Raw genomic sequence first — 17,314 nt, 5'->3', positions numbered from 1 at the left:
TCACAAATGCGTACTAAGACGCGTTTGTTCTTTTGCCAGCACTGTAAAGGCACAGCGGGATTCCGGCTTCGGTCTGACGACGTTTCCCGCTCGCTTTATGCTCAGAGGCTATCCTTTCTCTTTTATAAACCATAATTTTCATAAAATTCTCAAAACCACTGTCTAGGTACATGACAGAACTAAAAGCACTTCACTCTATAGACTCCTTGCAAAGATGGGTACCTAATGGCTTTAGGTAAATACTGGAATGCTAGACAACAGCACACAATATGAGCAATGCTCTTCTTCGCATATATACAAAATCTACAGGCAGCCCTGCCTGATGTTTCCAAAACTGTTAAGTTTCACCTAAGTGACATAGCCCAAAACATAACATAGTAAACTAACTTTTTATCCGCAAAGCTACAGCTTCTTATAAAAATAGTTGACCTTGACCTGGGGAATACAATTGGAAGACCAAATACGTTTTTTTTTCTTAATTGCACAAAACTAGTGCAGAGTAGTGCCATTGTAGTACTATTAAACATACAATAAAAGGCGGTTTCTGAAAAAGCCACATATTTTTGCATGTACTACAGAAATCATTACCAAACTAGATATTTAACAAATCTCTGCCAAGCAGACACAACCAAATATCTATACACTGCTAATCCATGGAAATCCCAGAATCTTAAATCTGAAATATTAATATACTAATTTTCTTCTAACCTCGGCGTAGAAGAGGTATCGGCAGAAAAGCATACACAAGTCGGAGGTTCCAGCCTAGGCACACCACATCTCCTAGTAAGAGGTGCCTTGGAAACTCCACTGCACAGACCTGCTGACATTGTATGTTCTCAGCGACAAAAGAGGTTCTTCCCATTTGGGTAAGTGAGCTTGTACCACCTCTGGGTGCAACTGTCACTCGTAATCTACTAGGCATCAACGGTTGAGCTCAGCTTCCCTGGCATTCAAGGATCAGTGTCATGGCCATCCCGTATGGTCTGGTTATTATAGGGCAAAGGTCTTCCGGGACATCTGGTAGGACTTGGCAGCCGAATCCTAGAGAGCATGGGTACAGCAGCATAGCAGGCAACGGGCATTGACTGACCAGATGGCCAAACTAGTGGGAGAAAATGTCCTCCTCCAAAAGAACTCTCCTCTATTAGACTGTACAGGGAAGTATTCTGAAAATTATTTATCTGACTAGTGGGAGCCTGCACCACCAAGCTCTCAGGAGAGGGTTGCTGGGACAAAAAGGTGCAGGTTGCTAGCGCCTCACAATTTAGCACTTTACTGGGGGACCAGAGCAAGGTTTAGTTGGATGCTAAGTGTGTCAGATGGAGAAGGTTGCGGTTCAACTCAAACCAAGTGCAGGCTTGGTCGAGGTGGGAGCAGCACCTCAGAATCAGAGAGCACAATTGTCACTTCGTCCTCTGGCGTCAATGGAGTTGTCATTGGCGCTGTCACTGCAAAAACCAGAGTGGATCGTGAATCCAGAGGCAGAGTTGGCACCGGTGCTGGGAGACTGTCACTTACAAGTTTGAAGAGTCCAACTGGTACTGAGGGCGAACCTCCCGGAGGTATACAAGATGGAAGATCTTTTGGCTCCTTGGGGCCTGAAGGAGTTCCAGAGGGAGTCAGAATGGATGCGAAGGGTCAGAGCATGGTCTTGCGGTACTCCTTCATCTGCCAGAGTGTCACAAATGCCCGGGAAACTCTAGTTGTGGTGGAACAAGTTGCAAGATGGGCTCTGACGTTGACCAGCTTTGAGAGTGAGATTGATAGACATAGCGATGCCCTTGCGCCTTCTCAGGTGTACTTAAGTGGTGGGAAGGGGCTGAGTTCCGCTTGGATTATTCATTTTTTTTCTTCAATTTACCCGAAGATTGGGAGAGCAACGACAATGGAAGTCAGGACTGACTCTTGGGAATTCTGGGCCAGGAACGGGACTCAGCCCAACTTTTGGACTTGGACCAGTCTTAATGTGGCATCTTCAGATGCTAGGCGATGAATATAGTTTTGTTTTGCGGTCCCATATGTGCTTCAGATTCATTGACACACATTCACTGCAGGCCTTCGAGTCGTGACTCCACCCCAGGCACCACAGGTAAACATGATGAGAATCTGCCATGATATTTACAACAGTGCTTACAATGTTTAAACCTTGTCGTCTTAGGAGGTGACCTGTCCCTTGCACACTGTGGGGCTTATTTATGAGCCAATTGTGCCACCGGTGCGTCACTTTATGCGACACACCGGTGGAGCAAACTGCTGTCCTATATTTACAAGGACACATAAAGCCACCCTGCATGGCTTTTCGTGTCCTTGTAAATATGGCCCCTTTACACGCAACACTTTGCGAGAAAGGGGCGTGCCGTGGGTGTTGTTGTGGGTGTTCCCACGCAACACCCATGGCTTCTGCCACATTTCCAGATTTATGAGAAATCGTAAACCTGGAAATGCGTCAGAATGCTACGCATCCCTAGGGGAGGCATAGGAAAGCACAACGAGGAGAAAGGTTTTCCTTTCTCCTCGTTTTTTTCATCTTTCTATGGGTGCTGCATTCTGCAGCACACTTACAATGAGGAAATCACCTCTTGTGATTGTTTATGTGCAGGAAGGTGCCCCTTCCTGCACATAAACAATCATTAAAAAAGGACGTTTTTCAACTTCTATGTGTGCTGCATTAAGCAGCACATATAAGTTTCAAAATGCCATTTCAAATGGTTTATGTGCAGGAAGGGACACCTTACTACACATAGACAATCATTCCCTTCAACGCAGGCAAGGGTGCCTGCATCGGCGCATGGCAGCAAATTGTGCACCAGGGCAGGGGAGAGCAAAGGGATCCTTCATATAGTTGTAGATATGACGCATCTGTGTGCTACGGAATTAAAACAGGACGGCGCAGTCAAATAGCTTGCGGCACCTCGCTGCATTAATTCCTTGTGAATGAGGCCATGTGTACTGTGAAGTAAACAGGTCTCAAAAGAGACAAAAGGTAGCTCTGGATCCATGTCTGGTAGTGCGGGAAAAAACAGAACTGACATCAGTGTGCGGGAGTGGAGCTTATATTGGCTCCACCCCCATTTCTGGAGCTCAACGTATACCTCCAATTCAAAGGATATAAAAAATAATTCTTTACTGTGTCCAATTCCCTTAAGGCAAGAGAGTCCTGAATGGGCATGGAGGCGTGCAATTTTACATTTGCCTAATTAACACATTTATTAGCAAAAAAAAAATCATCAAATTTATAGTATGTGACCACATTTAGCCATTATGGGCAGCACCTGAGTTAAGATGCTATGTAACTTGTTAGTCATATTTTATTGAGATGTATGACATATTCAACATGCTTTCACAATGCATGCCTTTACAACGCGGGCAATACAAAAAACGAGTTGTTACCACGCATTCCATTACAATGCAAGTCATTACAACAACTTGCCTTAGGGAAGCGCTGAACTTTGGAATAGTATATTTTACAATTCCACCCCTAGTCTGTGCAACAAATGTAAAATCCAACAATGCGTTCCCTAAAGCAAGCCGTTGTAACAAATTGCGTTGTAATTATAATGCATGGTAAAGATGCGTTCCTTGTAGGGCCTGCGTTGTAATGGCACTGCGTAGTTCTGTCTGCGTTGTAAAAGCGGTTTCCCATTTTATTGTCATTTTGAATGTTGCATTTTACGCGTTTATGGCTGAAAGGCCTGCACATTTTATTTTTGTTTACTGTGTATGTTATGTGTTTTTCCCCTGCATAGGTAGTGTTTTTCCAGATGCCTTTTGCTAGATAGTGAAGAGCTTATAATTATGTATTACACGAATGATGGTGAGGTTCTCATCGAAATAAGAGGGTGCCAGGATGGGAGAGTGACTTGTGGGAACAGCGGACCATACCCGAAAGTCTTTCCAGTGTAAAAATTCAAGGACATAGCAATGATGGACCACTGTGTTTCCCTGGGAAAGAGTCTGGAGTAACATGATTGACTCCCAAGAGTGAGAACAAGCTGTAATATTGCAAACTAGTGCCTTTTTAGAATAATAATAGTGTGTGTTCCTTAGACTAGAGAAGAGCTGCTCGCTGACTTCGAAATAAGATCCTTCTTAGCTCTGCTGATCTCCATTGCTCGAGTGCAAAAGGTTTATGCCTAAGAATTCATTTCACTCATCAGAAACCAAATTGGGTTGTTGAAACTAACAGCAGCTTACTTTATTTGCCTAACCACATGCCATTTAAATACCTAAATCTGCTTAATTTAGAATGGGGCTTTCTTTATGGAACACAATTTTTAGATTTTGGAGTCTTTATGTAGTTCTTATTAATGTTATCCTGAATATATGTTATGTTATGTTATCCTCAATTTATAGCGCGCACGGCTACTCGGAAGTGTCCCGGCGTGGAAGCCAAATGGTGGAGGCAGAGAGGGGCGGACCAGGCTGGAAGATTACTTGAATAACAGTTTTCAAGTGTTTTTTGAACAGCCTGAGGTCGCAGGTGTTCCGCAGTTCAAAGGGCAGGGCATTCCAAGCCATGGCTGCTCTGACAGAGAGGAGCTGCCTCCCATTCTTACCAGGCGATACCTGGGAACAAGAGCGAGGCATTGACCTGTAGAACATAGATGTCGGGGCGGCACATAAAACGTGAACCTACTTCTGAGATACTGAGGTCCAGCCTTGTAAAGCGCACCATGGGCAAGCGTAAGAGCTTTGAACAGAATACATTGGTCAACCGGGAGCCAGTGCAGATCCAGTAGAAGCTGCCTTGCACTGGACCTTCCCGGAATACCCAGTAAGGCTCTGGCCGCCGCGTTCTGGACAATCTGCAGCTTTTTTAGCTGATATGCTGGGAGACCGATGTACAAGGCATTGGCGTAGTCCAGACGTGAGAGGATGAGGGCACCGGTCACCATTTGTTTGGCCACTTTGGGCAAAAGTGGCATGGGCTCTTGGACCATGTAAACTTGTAACAGCAATGCTTAAATGTCAATACTTAATTATTTATGACATTCACTTATCTACATTTGTCAATAAATCCTTTAAACATCACTACAGTTCTCTTTGGTATTTTCTGTGGAGTCCAATTGGTCCTCATTGTATACTGTAAAGTATGTAGATGATTGCGCCAAGATTTTGCTCCACACGGCCAGTGACGGGGTTTGCATGATGATTACACCACACGTTTGAGATTTAGGGATCCCCGCTCCACCAAGCCGAACAGCCAAAAACGTAATAGTTGTGAAACTAAAATGTTAGTTACACATAGCCAATCCACCATTCCTACTAAAACAAATTGCCTGTGCTTCCATCCCCAACTTCTCACAAACACTTTGGCATAGCCAATAGGTCTCGCCAGTGTTCAGCCAGAGCAATAGGCATTGATAATGTTTTTATTCTATGTTGTAGAGCAGTGTGTCTGCTGTGTAGTATGTTGAAAAGTTACAAAAGAATTGTGTTCTAAGCATTTTTGTTACCTTATATATAACTAAGAAGACATTATGTACAACTGAACGACTGTATTAAAACATAAAAAATGTCTTCTAGTTATTTGTCCTTGAAATGCTGGCAACTTCTTCTGCATGTTCTAATACTTGTTTGTTATATTTATTTATTTTTGCTATGGGGGGGCAGAAGCAATGGGAGGGTGGATGTTGGGCAATACTACCTGAATTACAACATAAGCAGCGGACGGATATTAGGGTAGAATCAACAGATGCCAGATTCCGAGGGCATATTGCAGTGATGCTTAATGGTGCGGAGGTGATGTTGTGCTGGTGCGGAGGTGCTGCTCAGGTGATGCTGCATGAATGTTATGTGGTGCTGAGTGAGGCTGAGGTGGTGCTGAGTGAGGTTTAGTTGGTGGTGCTGCACTGAGGCTCAGGTGCTTCTAAGCTAGTGTTCAGGTGGTTCTGAGTGATGCTGAGTTGGTGCTGTGTTGAGTTGATGCTGCACTGATAAACACAGGAAAAAGCAGCGTCCAAAGAGGCATAACTAAACATACCTCGGTGGAAAATTTCAGCGATGCGACCGGGACATCAAAGCAATGCCTCTGTTAATAACAATAAATTCAAATTTGGTACGAACTATACAGCGCTTGAAACTGGCCTGGTGTATTGTTTGTAAATAAGAGAGAAATTTAAAGCGCATTACAATCAAAGTAAATATGGGCTGGGGAAAGGTCACCTGGCAGCAGCGCTGTAACCTTGTAACAACACTTATTGTGTATGCCTCTAACTAGCGGGGAGGGGCCAGGGGAGGAAGCTTAAACTCTTTTGCAGATTGCTGCATATTAAGACTTTGGATATGTTAGATGGACTGAGGAGAGGTCACCTTGCCTCAGACCTGTGCTTTACTAAGGACATTTATGGTGGGTGCCTTTAATGATTTGCAGGCGAAGATGAGGGAAGGAAGCTTGCAGTACAATAGGATCCTTGGTGATCCAGACTGCAAACAGGTTAGCTGAGTTGGGGAGAAGTCACCCTGCAGTAGTTTTTCGGGCAACAATAAAAATGTAAAGGTAACTTTGGTGATTAATGTTCCTGCTGGAGAGAGATTGGAGTTTTATCTAGTGGCTGTTTCCACTCATGCTAAAGTAACGCAGAGGATTAGGATGCTTGCCGCAAATAACATGTCCTTGTTTCTTGTGTGTCCAGAGGCTTTCAGGCAACAATAAAAAAATAAAGGTAACTTTGGTGAATAATGTTCCTGCTGGAGAGAGATCGAAGTTTGATCTAGTCGTAGTTTCCACTCCTACAGTAGCGCAGAGAATTAAGATGTTTGCTGCTAATAACATGTCATTGTTTATTGTGTGTCCAGAGATTTTCAGCCAACAATAAAAATGTAAAAGTAACTTTGACAATTAATGTTCCTGCTGGAGAGAGACGCATTATTGGACAACGCTTTTAAAAATGATTGGCAAAACTTATTCTGTGCAACTAATCCTGTACCTAAATGAAGCTCTGATATTACGTAAAATTGGTTCAAGAATGGTTTAACAGCGCATAGCACTTTAAATGTATGTGAACAGCGTCTGCAATATTTGTACGTTCTCATACTTCTAGCAGATTAGCAATTGGGTGCACAATCTTTGCAGAGCCACAAATTTGAGGAAGGTAACTAAAACGTCGCAACAACGGGCAGCGAAAAGGAAGAATTTCACTTAATCTTTAACTCATATGGGGATGATATGTGCTTTAATAGGACTTGAAGTGCTTTAAATAACTGTTAATTTTGTTGTGCATAATTCTGGCATTAAGTATTTACAATTTGCTCTGTGCCTCTGCTTGTAGCTTCATGCACGTGCTGCCTTTGACCAAATAGTTTTTCTCCGCTTGTCAAAGTATTTGTAAAGTAAACATTGCTCGAGTGGCAAGGAAATCACCTCAAGCCCTCAAAGAGTTTCTCAGAGGTGAACATCTACATGCAGCAAGTAATAAATCACACGAGCTGTCACAGTGCTTGCTTGAAAAACAAGCATTGGCATAGCCAATAGGTCTCGCCTTTGGGACAGAGTGTTTAGCTACACAACATATTTTCCTTGGTGTAGCAGATTTGACAAATCCCAAGATCATGACCTAGAAATAAGACGTCATTTACCCTCAGTACTCCATTCACAACAGTTTACCACAGAGACAATGGCACAGACAGGAAGGGGCCGGGGAAAAAGGGGGCATAGATAGTCGGAGGGACAAGGCTGAGATAACATAGAGGGACAGATCCAGAGAGAGGAACAGGGATAAAGATGACAGAGGGCCATAGAATGAAAACGCCTTTGAAATAATAGGACTCGTTAATAAGACTTTTGGTCCAGATTAAAGAGTACCGGGTTTGTGATTTTACAAACTATGTTTTATGTAGGTTGTGTGCAGGAGAAACAGCTTTCGCAAAGCGAATAAAAGCACTCCCCCAGCCAAAGTCATTGTATGTAAAAAGAAGCTGGGTAGCGGCTCTGTACTGTTGTAGAGGGAGGAGTGGGGGAATGGGATGGGTTTACGAAGTCAGTTCCAAGAATCCGAGTGGAGCGGTCTTGGTAGGAGAAAGACTTAATGGTTTGAAAAGAAAATATCCATAAAACTCTCACTTGAACTCAAGAGCAAAAGAGCATCCTTAATTTACAATACTGTGTGGAGCAAGCATTACACGTGTACTTTACCTGAAACTTAACGCTGGGTAAATAGCTGAAATAGTTGAATTTCTTAAAATACAAAATGCATAATTTCAATATATTTTGCAATTACGGATGTGTCAGTGCACTTTACGGTTGATTAACTGGACAACCAGAGAGAAAACAGTACAACACAGAACATTGGAATGTTTAGAACCCCCAACCCCTCCATTACTTGATGAGCACATTTTGCAATCTCAAAAAGCTGTCTGTCATCCAACGAGAACCATTTGAGAACCGAGACAAGAAATAGTAGGGAAGCCTCAAGTGAGGTGTTCTTCAAGCCTCGAACACACAGGGAAATACCATTTACACCTTTGAGTGGCAATTTGAAAATTGGAGATGCCTCTCCAGGCTGAGGAGATCTGATAACCAGTTTTTTTTGGCAAAAGTTTGTGGGGTTATAAAATGCCATTTTGCGGTTTTTATATGAATCGAATTTAGCAGTGAAAGGCCATCTATTTACCTTTTATTGATCAACGGGTACAGGTAAATGAAACACCAAAATGAAGAGAGGCAAACAAAACAAAGCACAAGTCGTGAAAAAAAATGACGTGTGAGTGGCCGCAAACCTTTTTTTTCTCAACCCCGTACAAGCAAACAAAACACTAACACGAGCAGAAGCAAACGAAACGAAACACGAGCCCTGAAAAAGAAAAAACGCAGGCAGCTGTGAACCTTTTTTTGTTTATCAACCTGGTAGGCCGTAATATAAATGTAGTCCAAAACATGAAGCATTGTCTCCGGAAGAGTTTTTCAGCAGGAGAGGGCTCAGTGAAGCTTCAGTAAGCGTGAGAGAGGGAGGTATATCGCAGAGAGTGCGCACCAATTATTCTGAAATGGAGTGACGACTGAGAGGAACCCGGATTGCAAAGTGAAAGCTTTAATAAAGCATTAAACTGGCGGCAGCAAAAGCGGGTCAGCCACAACTTTGAAAGCACAGACAACATGCTACCGCCTCAAAAAAACAAGCGCGTGCGGCTCGCGCTAAAAGTAAACACAAGTATGTTCCTTCCCAAATGAGAGCATCTCAAAGCAGTTTTTAGGTCTCGCCTGAGCAGCGCACAGGCGCTGCTCTGCAAGACTTATTGTAAGGGGGCTTCAAAAAGCTGACCACACGCGTGTGCGTGTGTGGCCTATTGCTTGCGGTTACCCGCACGGGTGCCATATGTTTTAAATTATCATGCCCACACACGGGTACAATAATTCAAAACATATGTCCAGGTGCTCGCTCTCGCGCGCACTGGCTTGTTTGTTATTGGCATGACATTGTTTTTGGAAGGCGCCTGTTCTGTCCTCTGTCTCCCAACACCCTCCCGGCTTGACTCCCTCCCCCCTCCACCCTCCCCTAAGCACTGCTTCACCTTTCCAGGTTTCAGGCGATTGCTATGACACACCACGGCACTCTAGCAGCTCAGTTGCCTTGCTGCATGAAAAGCTGGTGGTCACGGACTAATTTGGACATTACCAAAATGCATACTCTCATAACTGAATGTCAGAGTACCGCACCTCGGGATATGTCATTGACTGCACTGACAATGTACATGTACGTTTTTACCAAATCTTAAAGAGCTTAGCTAGTGAATTAAAAGTTATATTAGCTAATCTTAGCTGTAGCTTAAGGTTCGCAGTTCTCAAAGTGAGTTTCAAAACATGAAGCCTACATCTCAGGAGGATGGGCAATGAATTGTACAAGCATTATCGTCATTTTTTTTGTTTTGTTTTAAATCAATGGGTTAAAGTAATGTTTTGGAGTTTCTGTTGTGGCTTTAGTAACGTGTTTTCTTCAAAACTTGTTGTACCCTAAATCACGCATCGAATGTCCGACAGTGATATGTCGAATTTAAAACAATCTCTGCGTTTGTACGTATTCTAAATTTTTCCCTTCCTCCCTAAAAGACCCAGCGAAGCGCAGCTTTTCTGAGAGCTTTAGCAACAAACACTCAAACACTTTCTCTGGTGCACCCTGGAGAGGCCTGCAGCAGTCTGCGCATGCTCGAGTGACTTTAACATACGGGCGATCTGCACAAGTGTTCTCTAAAGAAGCTCTACTCCACTCCTGAAACGCTTCAGACAGCTCTTCGTTTGTTCGGATGTGAAACGTCACCGGAGTCCAAGAGAGTTTTTGTCCCATTATAATGCCCCGGACTAGCGTGAAATAACTCGCAATAAATCTAAAGTAAACTGGTCATTCAGGTCTGAGTGGTATTCTCTCTGTCTGGGTAGCTCAGTGTACATATTTAAGCCATACCCTTTGATTCCTCGCTGTGTTTAGTCCACAACTCTTGAAACCGCATGCCTACACACGCAATGCCCGCAAACAGAATAGATAAACAATAAAAAAAAAAACACGCTGCCCTCCAGAAGCGCGCAAAGCAAACTTTAACAAACAATCAGAACTATGATGCGCAGCCCTTCATCTCGTACTCGCATATTAGAAAGGCACAATTACAAGAATAAACAGGTAGAAAGGTGCCTTCAAGGGATTTGTTTGGTAAATAATTTGTATAATTTCGATTCTTAATTAAAGGTAGGGCAGTTATATACCTACAAATTTATTAATTATCACTTTTTCAATACTTAAATCAGCTTAGTTTGTCAGAATCAGGATTGAATAAGGTGTGAGTGAATCATCACATATTAACCTGAATACAATAAATTCAATAAACCAAAAGGAGGAGAAACAAGCGGGTGTATATATAAAAATTGAATTTATATTTCTAGTTCAAAAAAGGGTACTTCAAATTACAACAATTAAATACAGTGAAAGGAAATATTTCAATATTTGATGCCTTCACTTTCAAATTGATCCAACACTTTTTCACAACAATATATAGCCATTTCTCTGGAAAACAGTGTGATTGTCGACGTTTCGGTCTTTAGGTTTTCTTTACCAAGACCATCCTCAGGACAATTTTATTTCAAGGTTGACCCCTAATAAAATAAAAGAACATTGTCTTAATTAACGAAAAATCAACACCCTAAATAACGATACTTTTCCTCCAAAAAGTATATGTCGTTTCCTTAGTGATATTCTTAATCATGCATCTAGGATATTACTCTAGACTTGTAGTCACAATTATTTCGCATTCCTATGGAAAAACATACTTGTTTTACATAAATGAATAAATAAAGCAATGATCCAAAACGAGTCATAATAAATAATGAAAAGCGTCAGCCTAATACCATAAATCATTTAAACTCATTTATCAGTTGTGCTTTTTGATCATTGTTGTCAGACATATAAAATGTAGGTTAGTCTTTATAAGCAATGGTAGTCCATTTTTTCTTATCCTCATCGTATTGATCTTAAATGTTGTCCCTATGGCTTTTTATGGGGGCAACATTTATAGAGGTTGTTAATAAACATTTTCAATCTATTCCAGACCTCAAGGTATATATATCTTAGTATCTTGACACTATCCCAGTGCAAATAGTCAGGATATTTAGCTTAGTCCTGCCAAGAATATTGTAGTATTTAACTGAAATGAGGGCACCAGAACATTAACGTGTCTTTGTTTGCAAAAATAGAAGAAAATAATGAAATCTAGTCATTATTTGATCTAATCTTTGTGCTAAAGTTGATACGACTTGTAAATACGTAACATGAGATGTGTTTGCACTTCTTCTAATGTTGTGAGCCCAAGAAGGTGATCAGGAGATATCAATAATGAATAAACATATTAATCTTGGTATTTCTAGTTCATAATAGGAACAAGCTTATCCAGATTTTGAGAGACTGAAGTATATTAATCAATGAAGACATACCTCAAATCACTGCGGGTTATTTTATCCACTGAAAATCAAGCGGGACGTCCTAAATTCGTAACTAATCAGTATATTGTAGTCAAAGAAATTCAGTTGATTGTCAAAAAGCTCCCATCTTAATCTAAGATCAAACATATATTCAATCAATTATTGGGTCAGCGGTAAACAAAGGATCTAGATTTTAGGCAGTGAGCTACTTAGAACATACCTGTAGGTTATTTAAATCTCAAAAGAGCCTCTGTGTGGCAAAACTACTCTTGTGTCTGTTTACCGACACCGTTAAACACTCAAGTGGTCGTGAAGATGTCAGCGAATTAATCTAAAACGAAGAAAATATCTAATTTAGTTTGAGGTTAGAAGTTGGAGAAAGATCTTACACTCCACTGCTTAACTACTTATAACATACCTGGCTGTTCTGAAGGTTTGAGTCTTGCATGCACGTCTGGACGTCGAACCAACTGTAGTGTTCGTTTGACGACAGCATTTATGCTGTTTAGATAGCGAAAAAGGACTTGGGGAAGTTTGTCAAATGACTAAAACGCTAAAAGGTGTCCATCTTTGAATGGAGTGATTGTTCTGTTCATTCAAGATCTTGAGTGCCAGTATATGTTAAAAATCACTTTGTCTTCTCGCATTGTGAATATTTCATAATGAATAATCAATTGGATTGGTTATTGTTGTTATTGATCGTATTGTATCGTCCAATATAGTTGGAACTGACCAAACATTGCCGTTTTTAGGAGTAATGTTACTTATAGTTTGATGTATAGAAGTGTTGAAATAGATCAATAACAACACTCAAGATCTTGAATGAACAGAACAATCACTCCATTCAAAGATGGCCACCTTTTAGCGTTTTAGTCATTTGACAAACTTCCCCAAGTCCTTTTTCGCTATCTAAACAGCATAAATGCTGTCGTCAAATGAACACTACAGTTGGTTCGACGTCCAGACGTGCATGCAAGACTCAAACCTTCAGAACAGCCAGGTATGTTATAAGTAGTTAAGCAGTGGAGTGTAAGACCCTTCTCCAACTTCTAACCTCAAACTAAATTAGATATTTTCTTCGTTTTAGATTAATTCGCTGACATCTTCACGACCACTTGAGTGTTTAACGGTGTCGGTAAACAGACACAAGAGTAGTTTTGCCACACAGAGGCTCTTTTGAGATTTAAATACCCTACAGGTATGTTCTAAGTAGCTCACTGCCTAAAATCTATATCCTTTGTTTACCGCTGACCCAATAATCGATTGAATATATGTTTGATCTTAGATTAAGACGGGAGCTTTTTGACAATCAACTGAATTTATTTGACTACAATATACTGATTAGTTACGAATTTAGGACGTCCCGCTTTATTTTCAGTGGATAAAATAACCCGCAGTGATTTGAGGTATGTCTTCATTGATTAGTATACTTCAGTCTCTCAATATCTGGATAAGCTCGTTCTTATTATGAACTAGAAATACCAAGATTAATATGTTTATTCATTATTGATATCTCCTGATCACCACCTTGGGCTCACAACATTAGAAGAAGTGCAAACACATCTCATGTTACGTATTTACAAGTCGTATCAACTTTAGCACAAAGATTAGATCAAATAATGACTAGATTTCATTATTTTCTTCTATTTTTGCAAACAAAGACACGTTAATGTTCTGGTGCCCTCATTTCAGTTAAATACTACAATATTCTTGGCAGGACTAAGCTAAATATCCTGACTATTTGCACTGGGATAGTGTCAAGATACTAAGATATATATACTTTGAGGTCTGGAATAGATTGAAAATGTTTATTAACAACCTCTATAAATGTTGCCCCCATAAAAAGACATAGGGACAACATTTAAGATCAATACCATGAGGATAAGAAAAAATGGACTACCATTGCTTATAAAGACTAACCTACATTTTATATGTCTGACAACAATGATCAAAAAGCACAACTGATAAATGAGTTTAAATGATTTATGGTATTAGGCTGACGCTTTTCATTATTTATTATGACTCGTTTTGGATCATTGCTTTGTTTATTCATTTATGTAAAACAAGTATGTTTTTCAATAGGAATGCGAAATAATTGTGACTACAAGTCTAGAGTAATATCCTAGATGCATGATTAAGAATATCACTAAGGAAACGACATATACTTTTTGGAGGAAAAGTATCGTTATTTAGGGTGTTGATTTTTCGTTAATTAAGACAATGTTCTTTTATTTTATTAGGGGTCAACCTTGTAAATAAAATTGTCCTGAGGATGGTCTTGGTAAAGAAAACCTAAAGACCGAAACGTCGACAATCACACTGTTTTCCAAAGAAATGACTATATATTGTGAAAAAGTGTTGGATCAATTTGAAAGTGAAGGCATCAAATATTGAAATATTTCCTTTCCTTGTATTTAATTGTTGCAATTTGAAGTACCCTTTTTTGAACTAGAAATATAAATTCAATTTTTATATATACACCCGCTTGTTTCTCCTCCTTTTGGTTTATTGAATTTATTGTATTCAGGTTAATATGTGATGATTCACTCACACCTTATTCAATCCTGATTCTGACAAACTGAGCTGATTTAAGTATTGAAAAAGTGATAATTAATAAATTTGTAGGTATATAACTGCCCTACCTTTAATTAAGAATCGAAATTATACAAATTATTTACCAAACAAATCCCTTGAAGGCACCTTTCTACCTGTTTATTCATATTTGCCCGAGCCCTCAAGGGTATATTGAGTTGTCCACTGCACTTACCTTACAATTACAAGAAAGCAATACATTTGAAAATGGCATAAACACCACCTAGAAAGGAAATGCTGTAACATATACACACAGTCTTATGTTCTTTATTTGAAAGGCTGCGTGTCTTTTATTTTAATTTATTTAAGTTTGCGAACTTTTTTATGTTTGAAAGTGAGCATAAAGCACATTGTTTTGTAAATTACTTTTTCCTCTGATACAATGTTACTTTCTTTTGTTAACATAATTTCATTTTTCATCCAAAGTAAGCGTGGATGGACAAACATAATTTAAAGTTTAAACAGCGAGAACAATCTTAACAACTATGCTAATTTGCTTTTTCAAAGAACAATGTTGTCTTCTTTTAAAACACAGCTCAAAAATCAGCGTGCATGCTGGCAGCATTTCTCTTTATGCCTATCAAAAACCAATTAACAAAACGAATCAAAATGCTGACACGCTCCCTTTCCAAGCTACATAAACTCTATAAACCAAAAGACACACTCCCTTTGAAATCTGCCTAAAGCATACAACAAATAAACACCTATGACAAAGACATGCAGCCTTTCATCTTGTATATCCGCACATTGGTTGTCTTTTAACTGTCATGTTAATAAAATACAACAACCTTTTGTGCGCCTCTGCTGTAGCAAAATGGAAGTGTGTTCTTTTTTATCTGCCACAGGTTAACTTTTTACTTTTGAGGAAATAATCTATACATAAAGAACATCACATGAGGCTTAATAGCAACACCAAACGTATTTACAACTTGAAAACAAGGTTCCTTCCCTAGTAGGACTATCCAGATCCTGTGATTGAGAGCTTTTACATTCCCAAAAAAGACAGAGATGCAGGCCACAAGAGCAACAGCGATCTTTAGAGCTCTACAAATGGTCACTCTGAAAGCGCATTGACCCTTTACAAAACACAGACAAAAATAAATTTGGTCTGTTGAAGCGCTCCCCTTTTACTTACTCGTGGCTGTTTGTGCAGTTTAGCAGTGTGGTGCAATTTGCTGTCTCAAATGGACCTGGAGCATATTGTTTTGTACGTTTTATTATGTTTTTAATATCCCAATTATTTTTTGTCCAATGTCGCAGTTGCACGTTGAAATAATGTAGTGGTTTAGATAAACATTGATCCCATCCTTCCCACACATTACACCACACAGGTGAAGCTGAAGAACATCCAGCAGTGCTTTCTTTTGAGCTTGTCTTGCGGCGCTTAAATGGTGTATTGTGGAATTTATGCAAACTCTTAAAAAATATATCCTCCTGCGCAACATCACCTCAACATCAAACAAGCATCACCACAACACCAGCTGAACCGAACTCAGCACCAACTAAGGAGCCCCTAAACACCACAGCAATACCACCACTGCACCATGCCTCACTACCGCCTTCTCGTTCTTACAGTCACTACCACCACAGCATCACTAAGCACCACCACAGCATCACTAAGCACCACCTCAACTTTAGAACAGCCAGGAAGAAGTTGCCAGCATTGCAAGGACAAAAACTATGATACATTTTTTATGTGTATTCTTTTTTTAATTGAGTCATTCAGTTTCACATATTATCTTCTTCGTTATATACAAGGTAAAAAAAATACTTATAATACTTTTATACAGCCACAATCCTCAACAACAGAGCTTAAAAAAAGCACTGGTAAAGCTGATAGCTTTTGCTGAACACTTATAAGGTCCCAAAGGCGAGGCCTATTGGCTATGCCAATGCTTGTTTCTCAGTGAGGTTATTTAATGCGAGGACGTGAGCTCTATGAACACAAACAAAGCATGTGATTGTAAGGTATGCAAGATGCTGTCAGTGAGACAAGTCCGGTTTTCTGCTGGAAGTTTAGTTCCCTCTAGTGGGCAATCTCTGTAAGAGGCACGTGAATTCTCTTCTTTTCGGAGGCTTGATGAAACAGAACCATTAAGTCCCGTTTTCAGGAACCCTTTTACCTAACATAAAAAAAACAAGTGGGAGGGGGAGGGGGGTGCGGCGAGAACAGGGACACAGCAGCGTTTACCTTGCGGGAGCGAGCGCGATAATTGCTAACAGATGGCGCCGCTCGCACCCGCAAGGGAATCGCCAAACGTGCACGCGTTGCAATAGAAAGCAATGCAAAGCATGAACGTTTTTGGGGAGAAAAGCTGATTGATTACAAGAGGTCCCCTCCTATGCAGCACATGCGCGCTGCGTAGGTGAGACCTAAAAATAAGCATTGATCTAGCGGCAGAGGATTCCTTGCGCTGTCACGAGCTGCTATTCTGGTCTTCATTGAGTATATCGTCAGTGATCTGACATGGAGATCAATCCCGTGTTAGTGCAGATACTGTAGAAATCAGAGTGAGCTGCCTTATAATGTGGTATTTTCAGAATACTTTGGCCTCAATTGCGATGTCCCAGAAGGGATAGGCAGTATTTGTAGCACTTGTTAAATCCCCTTCTCCAGGGGTTTAAATAGCACATTTTAAATAGCATCTATTGCTGCACGCCTCAGACTATTTCAGCTTTGAAGCCCGTTTTAACGCCAATCACTCTTTCAGCGCTGATGAAGCCCATTGTTGCCTGATGGTCACTGTAACCTGAACCACAGACAGAGAAAAAGCAGAACGTGAATCTGTAAACCTTCATGACAGGGTCTGCTCAGTGGAA

At 40.5% G+C, this 17,314-nt stretch overlaps 1 protein-coding gene and 1 long non-coding RNA gene across 7 annotated transcripts in view; one reads left to right on the top strand and one right to left on the bottom strand.

Annotated features, from left to right (window-relative positions):
• The window catches only part of IL31RA (interleukin 31 receptor A), a 1,058,288-nt gene that overhangs the window by 462,764 nt on the left and 578,210 nt on the right, over positions 1-17,314 (bottom strand). The gene's annotated exons all lie outside the window — the stretch shown is intronic.
• Positions 12,860-14,276, top strand: LOC146865323 (uncharacterized). Of its 2 annotated transcripts, none has more exons than XR_014970075.1 (3): positions 12,860-12,902; positions 12,990-13,100; positions 14,143-14,276. It is a non-coding gene; the product is annotated as an uncharacterized LOC146865323 (long non-coding RNA). The 2 variants fall into 2 exon arrangements; XR_014970077.1 differs by lacking the exon at positions 14,143-14,276 and adding an exon at positions 13,188-13,304.

This window comes from Triturus cristatus, chromosome 2_1 (assembly GCF_964204655.1).
Source record: "Triturus cristatus chromosome 2_1, aTriCri1.1, whole genome shotgun sequence".
Lineage (NCBI taxonomy): Eukaryota > Metazoa > Chordata > Amphibia > Caudata > Salamandridae > Triturus > Triturus cristatus.
Note: the sequence above shows the minus strand (reverse complement) of the source record. Positions and strands in the feature narration are given on the sequence as shown.